Source organism: Pinus tabuliformis, chromosome 7 (assembly GCF_031772625.1).
Source record: "Pinus tabuliformis cultivar Carrire ecotype Pingquan chromosome 7, CPIR1, whole genome shotgun sequence".
In the NCBI taxonomy this organism is placed as follows: Eukaryota; Viridiplantae; Streptophyta; class Pinopsida; order Pinales; family Pinaceae; genus Pinus; species Pinus tabuliformis.
This window is the reverse complement of record NC_142293.1, coordinates 1,458,017,007-1,458,036,414: the sequence shown is the minus strand read 5'-3', so window position 1 is coordinate 1,458,036,414 and position 19,408 is coordinate 1,458,017,007. Positions and strand designations below refer to the sequence as shown.

General features: G+C 34.0%; 1 long non-coding RNA gene across 1 annotated transcript in view; it reads left to right on the top strand.

Moving 5' to 3' along the window:
- The window catches only part of LOC149253260 (uncharacterized), a 32,795-nt gene extending 30,294 nt beyond the window's left edge, over positions 1-2,501 (top strand). The window contains exon 3 of the long non-coding RNA XR_016266171.1: positions 2,147-2,501. This is a non-coding gene — a long non-coding RNA (uncharacterized LOC149253260). The remainder of the gene's footprint in view (positions 1-2,146) is intronic.
- Positions 2,502-19,408: the final 16,907 nt, after the last annotated feature.

The following is a 19,408-nucleotide window of genomic DNA, read 5'->3' as shown; positions in this document are numbered from 1 at the left end:
GTTTTTGTTCCCAAACCCATATCTACTACCATTTGAAGTGTTTTGCTTATGAAGGTGTCAAAAATTACCTCTGGAGGAAACAGAGGCCGTGTTTCCTCCAGACGGGTTGCAGAGGCAGAGCAGAGCATGTCGAACGGGAGCGAATGTTCGGAAATGAAAATGGGTCTTTTGGCGCGAGGGGAGGTTTGAAAATGGGTCCCGATGCGCGCTGGAGGCTGGTGGGTCCCGCGTTCCCAGAAACGGAACGCTGGCTGCCGGATTAACGATGCATGGAGGATGGATGCGCCCATGACCCCCCTCGACATCCATGGTAGCGCCGGCCTCCATACGGGCATTTAATGCCCTATGGCAGGCTGGTTAGCTCTTGCCTTCGGTAACTTTGGTATGAGTTGGTCCTGTAAGAAGGATTATAAACCTTGCTTGTTCGTCTATAAGAGAAAATCGAGGGTATAGGGGTATAGGTTTTATGGTTGTAATAGAGAATTCTAAAATTTATTATGTTTTTGAAAATTACATTTTTTTTAATGTTGTAATGCAAAAACCGTAGTGTTAGTGTTTTTAGTGGTTAGTATCTATATAGGAATTTGTGGGTGCGTAGGGAATGAATAACCCATATAAAACATGTAATTGCAATGCTATTTGATGTTTTTTTTGGGTTATTCTCCAAATTTTTATTTCATGTGTGTTTTTGTTGTTGTTGGTTGTTTGTTGTTTTTATTTAATTCTAAACTTTTGTCATTTAAAATTGATCATTTTTAGTGGTCTATTTCATTGATTTGTTTAGAAGTTATGACACAAGAATATTAACATTTGAGTGTGAATAAAAGGTCTATTGTTGCTAACAAGCCACAAATGAGCAACTACATCATTTGAGATTCTCCTCTTTTCATTTACAACCCTAGCACTTAGTGAATTGTTTTCATTAAAATATTTTGAGTTCTTATTATTATCTTGATTGAAATTGTTTTTAATCGGAGAATGCTTCAACTTATTGTTGTTTTAATTGATAAAATAAGAAAACAAGGATGGTATTGTGTGGGTATTTTAACTTTTTTCTCTTTTCTCAAGTAGAGCTTAACTAATGTGGTTAGTTGGTTAGTTGGATAGGTAAAAAATATGTTCCTTCCATTGGGAATTTCTCACTCAATCAACAGTCACGGGAGAGCAATCCCTCTTAAGATGACTTGACTAGATTTCCCTGTTGTTCCCTCACATTTATGCGCTTACAAAAACTCTTTTTGGTTGAGCCTTCTGTGACTTTTGTCATTTCACTGGAAGACTACTTTGACCTCAAAAAACAAGTTGTAAGGCTAGATCTCGTTCCTCCCATTGATTGTATAGAGCAGTGAAATATAAATTGGGTGGTTGAGATGCGAATACATGTTGGTTGAGTTGGGGGTCAATGCCATTCATTTACTGAACTAGGTGGATGTGTTCATTTATAAGTTGTTAAAGTGATGACATGATAATCACACAAGCACTCAAAGAAAGATTAATCCCAATGCTTTAGCCCTTGTCACCCCTTGGATTGAGTGACATTGTCAAAAGAAAATTGCCTTTAACTTTCCATATATAGAGAAGAAACTTGACTGTTTTACTCGTGAATAAGATATTATTTTTGATTTCCCCTTTTTGAAATTTATTTAGTATTTTAGGTGATGTCATAATGCAATTCTCTAGTTGATATTTCTAAATGGATGTCGATCTTGTTTGCCGAAATTGAACTGTTAAGGTGATGTGCTTAGTCTTTTTTATAAGAAACAAAAATATTGTTAATGTATATTCTCTAAAAATTATGTTATTCCACGTCTTCAAATAAGTGTACAATATTATTATGTATGTGGCATGTCCATTGTGCATGGTTGAAGAATGTTAGAAATAAAGTCCAAAAAAGAGAACAAAATTCATATTTTTTTTGTGCTTTAGGAGAAATCATGCACATTTGTGTCAAGATGATGAATTTGTAAAAAAGATGAAAGGTTCGTTGAAAAATTCTTTGAACATCAAAAGTTTTTGGAATATTTTAAAACCATTTGGTTAGCCAACAAAAAAATATGTGTGATTCTAATGACTCTATTTTGCATGTCATGTATAGGTTTTTTTTTTTTTAACAAGGTCGTTTACTGATATATTATAAAACTTCGAGGAGCGAGTCCTATTACATAAGATGGTAAGATTAAGGAGGAGAAGATCCAAAATGGGTATGCAGACCCTTCATCCATGTCAGAGGACTTGTAGATTGAGATATGGAAAAGATAACTGCTATATTGCCGTACAAATTGGCCTACAAGAAAGCAAAATTTGCAAGACATAGGAGTTACTGTTGCTGGTTTACTGAATCATCGAACTGAGGCTCCTTTTTCTCACTGATCTTTGTCGAAGCCTCTCTGTGCATGCTTTGAGTGATTGCTTTTATGTTGGTTATTGCTTCTTTCAGGTGGTTGCATTTTTCTTTAAGGCCTTCAATCTCCGCTCTCTGTTTCTCCAACTTTTTTCCTTTTGGATTTGCTGTCAGCCTAAAATTCTTCCTTGAGGTCATTGAAGTGCATGTCATGTATAGTTATTAATAAAAAAACTAATATATATATATATATATATATATTTTACAAATGTGCAAACATTTTATACATTCCAATCAAAATACAAACAATGCAATTGAATCTCACCATTAGTATATCAACGAAAACATTGCATGTTATATACGATTGATTGGTTAATTAATGTGTTGTTGACAAAGGTTGTATTATAATACAATCATATGCAATTTGAAAGGGTTGGACGAGGTGAAAAAAAGACATGGATTAAGTTGAAATTATCTTCTCGAAAACAAAAAAATGTGGACCACCTTAAGTGCAAAAATGACATGGATGAAGTTGAAATTATTTTCTCAAAAACAAGAAAAATGTGGACCACCTGTTTGAGTTAGTGCAACATTTGTTTTTACATATATGCAAAAATTTTACGCTCCAATCAAAATACAAATAATGCAATTGAATTTCACTATTAGTATATCAATGAAATATATTTAAGTGAGAATAACATTGCATGATATAGACATATTGATTGGTTAATTTATGTGTTCTTGAAAAAGGTTCTATTATATTACAATCATGGGCAACTTGAAAGGGTTGCACTAGGTTGTACAAAAAAAAAGAAACAAAAAAATGTGTATCACATGTTTGAGTTAGTGAAACATTTGTTTCTACAGATGTGCTAAAATTTTATACATTTCAATCAAATACAAATAATACAATTGAATTTCACCATTAGTATATCAATGAAATATATTTAAGTGAGAAGAACATTGCATGATATAGACAAATTGATTGGTTAATTTATGTGTTGTTGGCAAAGGTTGTATTATATTACAATCATATGCAATTTGAAAGGGTTGCACTAGGTTGTGCAAAAAAAAGGCATGGATGAATAGTTGAAGTGATCTTTTCAAAAATAAAGAAATGTGGACCCACATGTTTGGGTTAGTGCAAAATTCTATTGTACACAAAATTAGTATGAAAATTTAATATTATTTATTATTTTATATGAAATACAACATATTATCATTTTTAATGCATTTGCAGAGTTATATGAACTTTTTTATTGTTACAATATAGGGACACACTTCTCATAACATTCTAACTTGTCGACTTCAATTATTTGATGAACATGTCGCTGAAAAAACTTGAGCATTGGGAATGTTGCTCTAGCCATTAGCATCGTAATAACTTGCATCCCAATAACTTGGCTTCCCAATAACCTCCATGAATTTGCTTTCCCTTATTATACAACTAATGGGGATGTATCATTGTCTACACACACTGACTTTTTTCTTCATAAATTATTTCATACATATAACCACCTCTCCAGAACGTTCCCCATGCCCACTCCGACCCTGTAGTCATCCACCCTTCTCATTGTTTCAATCATCTACCGTTAACATTCCAATTACCCCTTGGTGTGACTCTCACCATCGTACAACCGATGGGGGTGTCATTTTTCACACCCACTACCTTTTTCCTATTTCACTTTCAGCATGTCTTTATCTACCACCCTTGAACCATGATGATGCTTATATCCAGCACAAGTGCTCAACCATCTACCCAGGAAGAGCAGTGTTCTCCATCACCCTAGGTCTTCATAGTGAGAATGAGTAGTTGATCCAAATCTTATTATGAATTAATGAAATTGATTATATGCATTTTGGTTTTTACAACTAATTGATTATTACAACTTTTTTAGCTATATGAATTTGAAAATGCATTTGGGAACGTTTGAGTGGTGAATGTCACTTATAGAGCTATTTTCGAGGTAGGTCATGATGTCACTTTTCCATTATGTCATTTAAGGGTATAACTTTCCAAGGGTATAACCTTCCATTATCAATGTTGAGAATGAAGTTCTATTTTGTAAAAAAGAAAAATGTATAATTGGACGAATTTTGAATAAAAATACATGAATTTGGACTTGTTTTGTGTATATGATGTCACTTTTCCATTATGTCATTTAAGGGTATAACCTTCCATCATCAATGTTGAGAATGAAGTTCTATTTTGTAAAAAGAAAAATGTATAATTGGACGAATTTTGAATAAAAATACATGAATTTGGACTTGTGTTGTGTATATGACAACTTCTTCATTGACTTCTAAATTCATGATGTGGAATTGATGTTATATTCTATCATGCTATATTTTTGTATATATATCTTACTAGATGTTGCAAGCAACATATCATTATCATGGAAGTTTGCTTAGTTATGATAATAGATGCATTATATATATGCTCTTTAATTGTAAAATCCAATGTTAAAAATTAAAATATAAAACAAAATTAAGTTACATTAATAGTTGTCATAATCTTTAAATATTTATTTGCACTTTTTTCGCATTATTAATTTCTTTAGCTTTGCTAAACTAAATGAGTTATTACTAAGTTAATGATTTTTTTAAAATTTGGATTAAGATAATCTTTTTTCACTTTATGTTTTTGTTAGTTTTGTTTTAATTCAATATACTACCATTAAATTTTTTCAAATTACCATTAGTTTTTTTTTCAATTTAGCTTGAGTAGGTCTAATGGTAAAAAACACGTTTCGTTTTAAGAGGTTACAAGTTCAAAACCAAAGGGGTAGAGTATGTATACCTTAAAATTAGACAAACAAAGGGTCATCATACACCAATGTGGTGTCATGTTTGACTCTGACCTTGAAATTGGATAATAATAATTATTTACACTCTTTTCACATTTCATGTTTTGGTTAGTTTTGCTTTAATTCAATATATTACCATTAAATTTTTCCAAATTACCATTAGTTTTTTTTTTCAATTTAGCTTGAGTGGATCTAATGGTTAAAAACACGTTTCCTTTTAAGAGGTCACAAGTTCAAAACCAGAGGGGTGGAGTATGTATACTTTAAATTTAGACAAACAAAGGGCCCTCATACACCAATGTGGTGTCTTTTTTGACTCTGACCTTGAAATTGGATAATAATAATAATAACAATATCATTGAAATTGGATAACAATAATAACAATATCATTGAAATAAATTATTTAAACATTAAATTTGTTTCCATGTGATATCAAAAGTAAAAAAATAAAATAAAGTGAGTTGTCTACAATATGTTAACAACACATGTTTCCTTTTAAGAGGTCACAAGTTCAAAACCAGAGGGGTAGAGTATGTATACCTTAAAATTAAACAAACAAAGGGCCCTCATACACCAATGTGGTGACTTGTTTGACTCTGACCTTGAAATGGGATAATAATAATAACAATATCATTGAAATTGGATATATGTGAGACCAAAAATAATAAAATAAAATAAAGTGAGTTGTCTACAATATGTTAAAAACACATGTTTCCTTTTAAGAGGTCACAAGTTCAAAACCAGAGGGGTAGAATATGTATACTTTAAAATTAGACAAACAGAGGGCTCTCATACACCAATGTGGTGTCCTGTTTGACTCTGACCCTGAAATTGGATAATAATAATAATAACGATATCATTGAAATTGGATATATGTGAGACTACAAACAATAAAATAAAACAAAGTGAGTTGTCTACAATATGTTAAAAACACATGTTTCCTTTTAAGAGGTCACAAATAATAATAACAATATCATTGAAATTGGATAGGTGTGAGACCAAAAATAAAAAAATTTAATAAAGTGAATTGTCTACAATATGTTAAAAACACATGCTTCCTTTTAAAGAGGTCACAAGTTCAAAACCAGAAGGGTAGAGTATGTATACCTTAAAATTAGACAAACAAAGGGCCCTCATACACCAATGTGGTGTCTTGTTTGACTTTGACTTTGAAATTGGATAATAATAATAATAGCAATATCATTGAAATAAATTATTTAAACGTTATATTTGTTCCATGCGAGACCAAAAATAATAAAATAAAATAAAGTGAGTTGTCTACCATATGTTTTTAACGTAAAATAGCTTCAAATTGGATAATAATAATAACAATTTTACCATTTAATATCGCGGTTATTTAATAATATGTGTTTTTAATATATTAATAAATTAATATTATAATTTAAACATTATTGTTCAAATATAGTTGTTACTTGAAATTATGTTTTTACATTGCTCTCTATTTAAGCCTTTGGCTTTGCCATGGTTTGCTTATTTATTTGGTCTTGATGAAAAACCACACTTGGTTGGATAATAATAATAATAACAATATCATTGAAATTGGATAATAATAATAACAATTTTACCATTTAATATCGTTGTTATTTAATAATATGTGTTTTAAATATATTAATAAATTAATATTATAATTTAAACATTATTGTTCAAATAGAGTTGTTACTTGAAATTATGTTTTTACATTGCTATCTATTTAAGCCTTTGGCTTTGCCATGGTTTGCCTATTTATTTGGTCTTTGATGAAGAACCACACTTGGTTTGAAACGTGTCGACCAAAAAATTCTCGTAGGTGATTTCTACTAAAAGACTTTGTTTAATTCATTATAGATCACAGAAGATTGATGATAGAAAATAACAATATCATTGAAATAAATTATTTAATTGACAAATATATATATATATATATATATTATAAATATTTTATGTTGATAATAATTAATGTTATATTTGTTCCATGTGAGACCAAAAATAATAAAATATAATAAAGTGAGTTGTTTACAATATGTTTTTAATGTAAACATAATTATTTTGGTTTATAGTTTGTTGCACAAGATATTGTGCGGTTGTGTAGACTATACAAATATATGATTGGTCACAAAATAAATAAAGAGAGGAAGGTAGAGGACATTTTGTGGAGGTGAAGTTTGATGTATGTTTTATTATTAATAAAATAGAGTTGTTCTAGTTGGGGTTTTCAGGTAAAATTTGTGGTGTCTTAATAAATTATTATTGATATAAGATTTATTGTAATTTATTTATCAATTGGTACTCAAAATATAACAATATTGAGAACATTTCTAAACACGGTTTCGATGTAATCAAATAAATTAGAAATTTTCACAATTATTTTAAATGTATTTATTTTTTGGCTTTTTAAGTGATTAAATAGTTCTTGAAGGTTAGATTGTATTCGAATACTTTAGTTAATGTCTTTTCCATAGTAAAGTGTTATAGACTATTATGGTTGTGTATCAATTAAATGAGTATGATTGTATTTGAATACTTTAGTTAATGTCTTTTCCATAGTCAAGTGTTATAGACTATTATGGTTGTGTATCAATTAAATGAGTATGATTGTGTATCAAATTGAGATTTTATTGAAGAGAATCTAAGTTCTAAAGGTATTGCCAACTTATATATATATATATATATATATATATATATATATATATATATATATATATAACACTCTTTAAATAATATCAAGGGTTTACTTTATCATCTTGTTTAATAAAACAAAGTGATTTTCACAATTATTTTAAATATATTTATTTTTTGGCTTTTTAGGTGATTAAATAGTTCTTGAAGGTTAGATTGTATTTGAATACTTTAGATTCAATGTCTTTTCCATAGTTAAGTGTTATAGACTATTATGGTTGTGCATCAATTAAATGAGTATGGTTGTGTATCAAATTGAGATTTTATTGAAGAGAATCTAAGTTTTAAAGGTATTGCCAACTTATATATATATATATATATATATATATATATATATATATATATATCACACTTGATGGGGCCGCAAACCGGTAGAGCTGTGGGGGCGGTTTTATCATATACAAAACCGAGCATCATTATTACAAAGTAAAAACAGGACTGCGAACGTGAACAAACAATTTTGCAGAGCTCATCACCCTTCGTCATTTACTTCATTTTGCTTTGAGTCATCATATCACTTGCATAAACATCTTCGGGGATTCAAAAATCATCATAAATTGGTTCAACAACATATCTATTTGTCACATTCACACACTCAGCATTATATTGAATGAAGTTCTTGAACTCAAAGCTGCTTTTAACAACATCACATGTTCACACATCTACAGGGAACATAACGAGAGTGCTGACAAACTATCCAAGGAGGCCTCGATGATGGACAGAGGAGTATGGGAGATCACAGAGGTTCAAGGCCAACAGGAGTACAAATACTACCATCGTCCATACAATGATCCGAGATATCAGCATGCACCTGAGCAATAAATTATCTGAAGAATATTTTGTACATGACAGCAACTGTTTTTTGTAATCACTAAATATATTTGAATCAGCTAGGAAAGCCGGAAGGCAATTTGTAAACAGGTTTTTTATAGAACACTGGAAGATGACCCTGCGAGGTACATCTGATCTGATATTCATGAACAGAATCCTTTTTGTAACTAATAGGCACACTTGAAATAGTGACCTCAGGCATATGCGTATAGCATCTACAATATGTAATTTTCCATATAATGAAAATTACGGATTTTTCCAGTGGAAAAAAAAAACATATATATATGTATATATATCACACTCTTTAAATAATATCAAGGGGTTTACTTTATCATCTTGTTTAATAATTTCCATAGTCAAGTGTTATAGACTATTATGGTTGTGTATCAATTAAATGAGTATGATTGTGTATCAAATTGAGATCTTATTGAAGAGAATCTAAGTTCTAAAGGTATTGCCAACTTATATATATATAACACTCTTTAAATAATATCAAGGGTTTACTTTATCATCTTGTTTAATAAAACAAAGTGATTTTCACAATTATTTTAAATATATTTATTTTTTGGCTTTTTAGGTGATTAAACAGTTCTCGAAGGTTAGATTGTATTTGAATACTTTAGATTCAATGCCTTTTCCATAATTAAGTGTTATAGACTATTATGGTTGTGTATCAATTAAATGAGTATAGTTGTGTATCAAATTGAGATTTTATTGAAGAGAATCTAAGTTTTAAAGGTATTTCCAACTTTTATATATATATAACACTCTTTAAATAATATCAAGGGGTTTACTTTATCATCTTGTTTAATAAAACAAAGAAAAAATGATTAGATAATTAAACTAATTAGTTATTGCAATAAACATATAAAATGTTGCATTAAAAAGGTCATGTGTTTTCCATAGTTAAGTGTTATAGACTATTATGGTTGTGTATCAAATTGATATTTTATTTAAACTAATTAGTTATTGCAATAAACATACAAAATGTTGCATTAAAAAGGTCATGTGTTTTCCATAGTTAAGTGTTATAGACTATTATGGTTGTGTATCAATTTGAGATTTTATTGAAGAGAATCTATGTTCTAAAGGTATTGCCAACTTATATATATATATATATATATATATATATATATATATATATATAGATATATAAGCTAAGTAGTTATTGCAATAAACATAGAGAATGTTACATTAAAAAGGTCATGTGTTTTCCATAGTTAAGTGTCATAGACTATTATGGTTGTGTATGAAATTGATATTTTATTAAAGAGAATTTATGTTCTAAAGGTATTGCCAACTTATATATATATATATATATATATATATATATATATATATATATATATATAATTTGATATTTTATTGAAGAGAATCTATGTTCTAAAGGTATTGCCAACTTATATATATATATATATACATATAACACTCTTTAAATAATATCAAGGGGTTTACTTTATCATCTTGTTTAATTAAACTAAGTAGTTATTGCAATATTATATAGTATAAGCATATAAAATGTTGCATTAAAAAGGTCGTATAGCTAGTGTTCTTTGCTACTTAGTTTAAATATAGATAAAAAAAATTTTTAGAGGGTACTACACCATGGTTGTGTCCAAGAATAATTGCGAGGGAAATGAATGATCATGGTTACGTCCAAGAATAATTGTGAGGGAATTGAATGAGTAAATTTAAAATGTAAAAAAATTAAACTTTTGATTAGAGCGAAATAAATTGTTTTTAAATAACATTATTTTCTATTTGAATGAGGAAGTATTTGGATATTATTTTGAATTTTCTTTCCATTAATAAATTCCAAGTATATTTATTAGCAAAATGTTGTCCAAAACAAAAAGAGAAAAAACACCCGTGTTAAAATTAGAACATTCTACTTAAAAAAATCTATCATGTAGTCCATTGTACCATTGAATTTATTGAGTATGAGTGAATAGGGTAGATTGCCAAATTGTAGTGTGAAATTGGCCCATTTTGCCAAAGAATGTGTCGTGTAGTGGACTATGCCATAGATGTAGATAAAGTAGTATTCTTGTAACCCTACAATCTTGAAGTTATTTGATGTTTTTTGCCTTGAATTCTTTTATTGGTCAATTACTTTTGTTGTTGTTGAATTATTATAATTGCCCAATCCATCAAAATGGTTGCTATGTTGGTTGACTTGTTTAATAAAAATTGAGTATAAGAAACTACGAGCATTTCCCAATCCATCAAAAGATTTCGATTTCTTTCCAAAATGAGGTAATTATATATTAATCTATATTCACAACTAATTTTACCTTAGACAAGCTTATACACCATAAGCCTATATAAGTCTCAATTTGTTTAACCTAATTATGACTTGAGCAACATGACAAGGAACAAAGCATATCATAAATTTATTTTAATCCAATATTAATTAAAAATTGAAAAAATTAAATATTTTAAATTATAAATACATTTATATATATATATATATATATATATATATATATATATATATATATATATATATATATATAATGTATAAAATTATATATGTATAAAAATATATTATTATTATTATTAAAACTATATTAACATAAATTTATTTTAATAAAAGATATGAAATTCAAATTTGTATAAAACCTATTAATGATTGCAAAAATAGAACATTTAGATCTAAAATCACTAAAATCTTTGAAATTAAAATAATTATTATAAACCATTAGAAAAATTTTGGGTTACAAGTGAATGTTTGTGTTAAGACTTTAGATGCCAAGGGTTTACTCTTTAAATTTTGGGTTTACTAATTAAAGCCCTAAACTTGTTAAAGTTACCTAACATTGGTGAGTTGTTTTAATTCTCAAAGTGGTAAGTGATGAGCCTTGGTATTACACCAAGGATGTTGCAACTCAAAGATTTTCAACTTAAATTATCAACTCGTGGTTCGTACAAATTTAGAGGTGACAGTGCTATATGCACAACATGTTAGGTTTTACTCATGTCACGTTTAGGCATTAGATCAGAGCAAAGATATTCAAAGACCACTCCTTCAACTAACTACAAAGATAGTTTCTTATGAAACCATATCATGATTGCAAGGAGATGAATATGATTCTAACTACATAAATGAAAATGTCATTCATTAAATCTAAATGCTAATTGTAATTGTATGAATGGAAGAGGTTAGTTTATTTAAAAAAGTAAACCATGCTACTCTATTTACACAATTAATCGAATCAATACCATACTTGAATGGGTTGCAACTTGCTCAAAAAAGAGGAATTCAATCTTCAACACAACTATGAAAAAATGCAAAGTCTAATTCTACCTGTTGTCTTATGTTTGTAGTGAGGAAATGATGGGGTTGGAGTGGTCTTAGATTCTTCCTTAATCATGAAATCAAGGCTTGGGGGCCATTATCCAACTTCAAAATGCAAGGGTCATTGTTTAGAGTGAATCTGGTTAAAGTAAGCAATGTTAAATGACTGTTACAGTAAGTGTTACAAAAGGCCCTGTTTTGCTACAGGTGGGTCTTGAGAGATTTGAGGACAAGAATGGTAACTTGAAGGTGAAAGAAGGTGAATGAAGGGTGTAGGATCCCCTTTGCCAAGCTTAGTACCACTTAGATGCTTATATTACACCAAAGTTTATGCTCACAATGTCCTTCATTTTCCCTAGAAGAGTGATCTTGGTGGCAAAGTTTGGAAACAATGTGAACTGTCCAGGAGAGAGATGGAATGGTCTAGGTTGGTGTGGAAGAATGTGCCCACCCTTGCAAGTCAACAATCCCTGTAGACTAATCAAACGCCTGCATCAAATGATCAATATTACAACAAAATAAATTAACATGGAAACGAAGAGTTGAATTTTATTAAAATCTACTGTACCCTACCACACAATTATAATTGCCAAATTATTGCTACTAATTTGTAAGTTGTAGAAACCAAGCATGTAGAAGGATTACAATCCAATTCTTAACAATTTCCAAAAAATCATAAACACATGTTTTTGGGTTGTTGTTCTAGATCTTCCAACCATTCTTCCCACAAGAGAGGTGATAGGAAAACTTGTAACTACAAGTTTTGTGATGTAATTCTTACTTGAACAAGAAAAGAATTGCAATGACTTGAAAAAAAAAAAATACAAGAGAGGGACTAAATCTTTTGGGTTGGGCCCTCCAAAACTAACTCAGATACAAGGAAACAATGCACTTCTCATTGATAGAAAACAAGAGACACATACATCATATCAAAGAGGAAAATAACAGTATCAAGCACAAGGCTCTCAGTAGCTACTCTTATTTTCAAAAACAATTCCAATCCTAATGAGCCTTTAGGCTTGTTTATTTATATAAAAGGTAGTTGAGGGTAGCTCCGTTGAAAATAGGAGTCATCCCCCCAAAATTTCGAGATTAGTGGATCTAGTTCCCTTGGATCTTCGCATGCACTTGAGTTCCTCGACTGTTAGTGAATTTGCGCTATTCGTGATGAATCTTTGATCTCAAGCTGAGTTAGAGAGTTAATGCAGTGGACAAGCCCCTGCATAGTAAATATATCCAAAAATGCTTATTTTCCCTACATATTAATCACATTAGGCCATGCAATACGACAAGCACCCTTTTGTATTCTTACTAAACATATTATGGATAAAAAATTTAATTAATGTGAGAAAATGAGAGTTTTAATTAATTTGTTTCTCACCCTCTAAGAAACTCAGTGACTGATGTGAAGTTCATTCATGGCTCTGGAGGCCTCTATGACATCCCAAGGCATCTCAAATGGTGTGCCTTCCTGTGCATAGAAGCATGCATTTGCTTCTATGTTTGTCCAGGCCTTTTGTTCTTTTGTCTAGTATCTTCTCTTGTGTAGGCCCAACAGTAAGGGAAAACTGAATTTGAGTCCTATCCACTTGATCTTCAACATTTGCATGATTCTTTTGTCGAGTGGGGTTATCTCCAAGGCATTTTTTAGTCTTTCTAGAGAGTGATACTCTTTGATTTGCAAACTCTGAGGCAGAGAATGCCATCTTCTTTAGCAAGCCTGCAAACTTTCTGTCCTCAACATCTTAAAGGTGACTTCAGCGCTTGTTTTCTGATGGGTTAGCTAAGAGGATAATGGCATTAGTTGCATGTCCCCCAATCTTGAGTTAGGGTCTTAGAAGTTCATGTCTGTGAGGATCATATTGTGCATGTAAAACTCAGTCGGTTTGGCTCTATTCCCAATACTTGCCTTGATCCGGATTTAAACATGAACGCAACAAATTACAGAGACAACCATAAACACAAAGATGCAACAGAAATAATACTTCATTTCATTAATGTAAAAAACTGAAATATGCTTACAAACAACAATGGAAATAGACCAGCTAGGGTGATGGTAGCTTATTTCTGAGAAGAGATGTGGTGGCTACATGCCTCTAAACTGTGTTACAATGAGGCTCGAAAGCCTATTTATTGTTGAGAAACAATGGAAAACCCTCAACATCCAAAAACCTAACCCTAGAAGATGAAATGCCAAACTGTGGGTCTCGTTTGGATAGATTGGTACATCAACTTTCTAGGGTCGTAACTTTGGCATACGATCTCTGTGTGATGCGTACAATATCTCGTTAGAAAGATCTATCCGAGAAATAAAAATTTGGGAGGAGAAACATCGATACATGGATCCATGTTGCTCCTAGTTTTCCCAAAAAACATCGTTTAGGGCCTCAAAACGGCTCTGGAAGTTTCAGGCTCGAAAACATTGCTAAAAATAGTAAACTATGCTAAAATTAAGGAAACTGAAAAGCTAAAAGAAACAATGCTGGGGGTCCAAGTGGACTTGGAAGGTGGCCAACAAGATCTACCTGGATCATTCTCCCCCCCTTAGGAAGCAATGGTCCCCATTACATTGAGTTCCTCCATGAGATGAGGAAACTTTTGCTGAATTTGGTCTTTGGTGAGCCACTTGCCTTGGTGAAGGAGTTGGCTTGCTTTGACAACTCGATATAGTTGGATATTCTGTTGGTGAGTGTGCTTGATTTGTGTGTCCATGATCCGATCAGTTGCAGCTTGTTCTATGCAATCTGGATTTAACTCTGTCGGTGTGAGTTGTTCTGCAATGTCGGATGTGTCCAGTAATGGTGGAAAGTATGGCCGAAGGCGGTCCACAATGAACACTAGGTGCAGGGCAAGGAATGGGGGAATGTTGAGCTCAAATGCATTGTCTCCCATGGCCTTGGTAATGGTGTAAGGACCATATTGGAGTTGTCTAAGTTTTCGATAGGCTCCGGTAAGGCGTTCCTTTTGCAAATGCAACCGGAGTTTGTCGCCCACCTGAAACTTGTGTGGCATCCAATGTTGATCATGTCGATGCTTGTACTTGACATTTGATTTCTCTAGAATGTCATGGACCTATTGGCGAATATGTTGGATGTGCTCAACGCTGTTGGTTTCTTTACCTGTTTCGGACTGAACATGAGCCGAATCTGTGTAAGTAGCTGCAAATGGAATGGCAACATCAATGGGACATAATCGCTGGAATCTCAAGCCCACTTGAAAAGGGTTGTGGCCAGTTGAGTTATGGAGAGCCCGGTTGTAGTTGTGTTGAAAATAGGGGAGGCTCTCTTCCCATGTGCGTGGATTCTTTGAGTTGTACATGTGCAGAATGTGTACGATCATCATGTTGACAACCTCTGTTTGGCCATCAGTTTGAGGATGGAAGGCTGTGGACTTAGTGAGTTTGGTGTCCAGCATTGACCAAAGACCGGACCAAAATGTATTGAGGAACTTGCTGTCCCGATCCGAGATGATACACTGTGGGATCCCAAAGTGTATCGACACCCGTTCAAAGAAGAGTTTAGCAGTGGCTTCTGTTGTGATATTCTTCTTGCACGTCGCCATAATGGCCATCTTCGAGAACTTGTCGATGACCACAAAAACATAGTCGTTTCCATGCTTAGTAGAAGGAAGGCCTAACATGTAATCCATGGAGATGGATTCCCAAGGTTGATTAGGCGTAGGTAGCAGGGTATAGAGGCCTTGCTTCTTGATGGTCAGTTTGGCAATGGCGCAGGTAGTGCATGATCTGATGTACTTCCCGACATCCTGTTGAAGATTCGACCAATAGAAATACTTCTGCAGTACTGCCACTGTTTTTTCGACTTCGAAATGCCCAGCAGCCTGATTGTTGTGTGCTTCCCAAATCATCTTGGCACGCTCGCTTAAAGGAACACAAAGGTGACCCAGGTGGCATAACAGAGCATCCTAGAGGTGAAAATCTGGAACATGTTGACCCTCCAAGAGTGTCTGGTATGTGTAGCTGAATTTTGGGTCGCTTTTGTAGAGAAGTGGCCAATCAGAAGTCTCATGCCCACAAGAGTTGAGCACGGTGGTTAACGCCACGATCGGTGGTTGATTGAGGCAATCTGCAACATTATTTGTGTTGCCCTTCTTATACTTGATATTCAAATGGAACTGTTGCAGGTATGTGGACCACTTTTGATGGCGATCATTTTGCAATTTCCCTTGGGTATGTATGAACTGCAGGGGTCGGTGGTCTGTGTGGATGACCGTTTCCTTCCCCAAAATGTAATGCTTCCATTGCCAGAAGGCCTGCACAATGGAATACATCTCTTTGTCATAAGTGGGATACTTTTGGACTGTGTTTGAAATTGTTTCACCGTGATATGCCACTGGATGCCCATGTTGAGTAAGCACTGCCTCAATAGCATAGTCAGAGGCATCTGTCTCGACCTCAAATGTTTTTTGCAAGTCTGGTAATGCAAGCACTGGTGCCATGCAAAGGTGATCTTTCAACTCTGTGAATGCCTTTTGTTGAGATTCAGAGCAAAAGAATTTTGCTTTCGCTCTTCCCTCGGTGACTTGAATCACGGGCCAAGTGATATGAAAATATCCCAACACGAACCTGCGTAGAAGTTGGCAAGACCTAGAAAGCTGCGGAGCTCTGTTAGAGTTGTTGGAGATGGCCAATATCGAATGATTTGGATCTTCGCTAGATCCACATGCACCCCATATTCATTAATAATGTATCCTAGATACTGAACCTGGGTCATGCCAAAAGTGCATTTCTCCAAATTGGCACATAACTTGTGTTGCGTAGTGTTTGGAGAACCTGTAGGATGTGGTGGAGGTGCTCTTCCCAACTTTGGCTGAAGATTAAGATGTCATCCATGTATACCACTACAAATGAGTTGGTGAATGGCCGCAAGATGTCATCCATTAGCCTCATGAAGGTTGCAGTTGTATTCGTCAATCCGAAAGGCATAACCAACCATTCAAAAAGGCCCTCCTTGGTTTTGAAGGCAGTCTTCCACACATCAGAGGGTTCGATTGGTACCTGGTGATATTCTAACTTCAAATCGATCTTGCTGAAATATTTTTCCCCTTTCAGTTGGTCCAGGAGGTCATCAATCCATGGGATCGGGTACCTATTGCGGACAGTGATCTTGTTCAACACTTGATAGTCAATACAGAGTTTCCAAGTCCCATCTTTCTTCTATACCAACACGATCGGGCTCCCACAGGGTGATGAACTCGGACGGATGTGACCTTTCTGCAGCAGATCCTGAATCTGCCTCTTGATTTCATCATTATCCAGAAGGGAGTGTCGATAGATTGGTCCATTGGGCAGCGACGCACCTGGGGTCAGATCGATGGAGTGCTTGACCTGACAGTGCAGAGGAACTCCTACGGGGGAGGTGAAGATGTCCTTATACTCCTTCAGGACCTTGTCCATCTGTAGTTGTCGTGAAAAGGGGCCTTTTCTAGGGGTTGTGGCCACCATCTTATTCTTTCCTTGAGGGCATATCATCAGGAAAACAAATCTCCCGGTTTTGGAAATGAGCTTACTGCATTGTTTTGCAATAATCAAAGAGATGGCGGTAGGTGGTGCTACCTCTGGTATCTTGTACAACTCATTTTCCAAAGTAACAATAACAGCAAGGGGTCTTGATTCATACACAACGTGTCGCTTCCACAAGTATGGTTTTCCTAATAATACATCACGAACTTCAAGGGGATCAATGTCACACAATACCTAATCCGTGAAGGGCTTGATGTTATATGGAAGGCGACACTGCTGGCTCACGCGAAGATCCCCTCCTTGGTGAAGCCACCCAATGGTGTACGGTTGTGGATGTGTTGTGGTTGTGTTCTGGGCACAACCACCACCCTATTAAAACTTGCTCTGGTGGCAAATTTGAATGGGTCCCCTAGACGTTTGATCTATCGTTTCTTACTCGAGTTGTCACATGGAATTATGTTTTCAACGTTGAATGGTTAAGGCCCCTTTTATAAATCTATGCGAAATTATTTATTTATAACCCAGTCTAGCCCTACATTCATATCTTTTGATCGGGACTTATTAAACCCTCATAAACCTGCATGATATTCTATACCCACACATATAACCAACCCCCACTCTTTACTATGCTTCTATGTGGACTCAACCCTCAAAACTTTCTATAGCGTCTTTATTTCTATTATAATGCTTTTATAATGGAAATACTCTACTAGCATACATAACTTACCTTTCTGCGCTTCCTCAATCTTTACACATCTCTTAATGCATGCCTTTATCGCTTATCGCTTATCGCAATCTCTTGTCCACTCCTCCATCGCATATCGCTTTTCGCATTGGTAAGGGGCTAAGGTCTATTTCCCATGAATAATTGCGATGTGATCAAGTCTCCGATCACATCAGATATCGCAATCGGTACTTTCAACTAGTGTGTCGGCCCAAGCTTCAATGTTCCACTATGGCGGGCCCGCCAGGATTATTAAACGCAACACATGATTTCGGGTCCGAAGCCCATCGCAAATCACAATCGGCGGAATTCAACGCTTATACATAAGGCACGATGCAATACAACGGACTCGTCGGGATTATTAAGCATAACACACATGATTTCGGGTTTGGCCAATCGCAAATCGCAATCGGCGGAACCGGGGATGATGTTGCATATGATTGCCTGTTGCGATATGCGATTGCAACTTGATCGCATCGCGACTTTGGCTGAACTAGGGGCCAATTATTTCACACTCACTCCTTTTGATTTCGATACGCCTTTATCATATCTCCTTCTCGCTTTTGTCTCTTGTTATATCATCAAGTGATTCTTAAATAAAAGTTGAGTGATACAGGGAACGAAAATGTTTGATACTATACACAGAGCTCCCAGTTACATAGTCCGTCTCTTTATAAAAGTTTTAATGAGGGCAAGATTTGTTTTTGGGCATTTCTATCATATTTTTTATAATCATAGCTAGTGTTAATTATTTCTGCAGGTGAGGATTAAAAGATGCATGAGCGGATCCGAAGAGTTCATATATGTGGGTGTGTTCTATTTAAGATTTGGCTTTAGGCGTTCACGGTCGGGTTTCCATGTGTTCCTTGTGTATCCCGAAAGTTTTGTGGTCCCGGGTTTTATCATGAAGAAATGACACGCAGACCTTCTCCTTTCAAGCGGCATCTATTCATTTCGCTAGGAAATAAAACGCTACAGCAGATGTGGCCTCGACGTGTCAGTGGTTTCACCGATCAATTCTACGTCTGTATATTGAAAAGGGGAGGAAGGTGGAAAGTCAGGGGGAAGACGGAGGGTCAGTGTTTTCCTGCATAAGTATTACCTCCGGAGATGGGAGGAGGACTTTTTTTTGGGGCAGAACAGGGTTGATTTATTTTGCTAATAAAGAAGACTATTTGAATCAAGAAGAAGCCTTTTGTAGATTCATTTTCTTTTTGTTTTAGGTTTAGAATCAGGGTGTTGTTGCTGG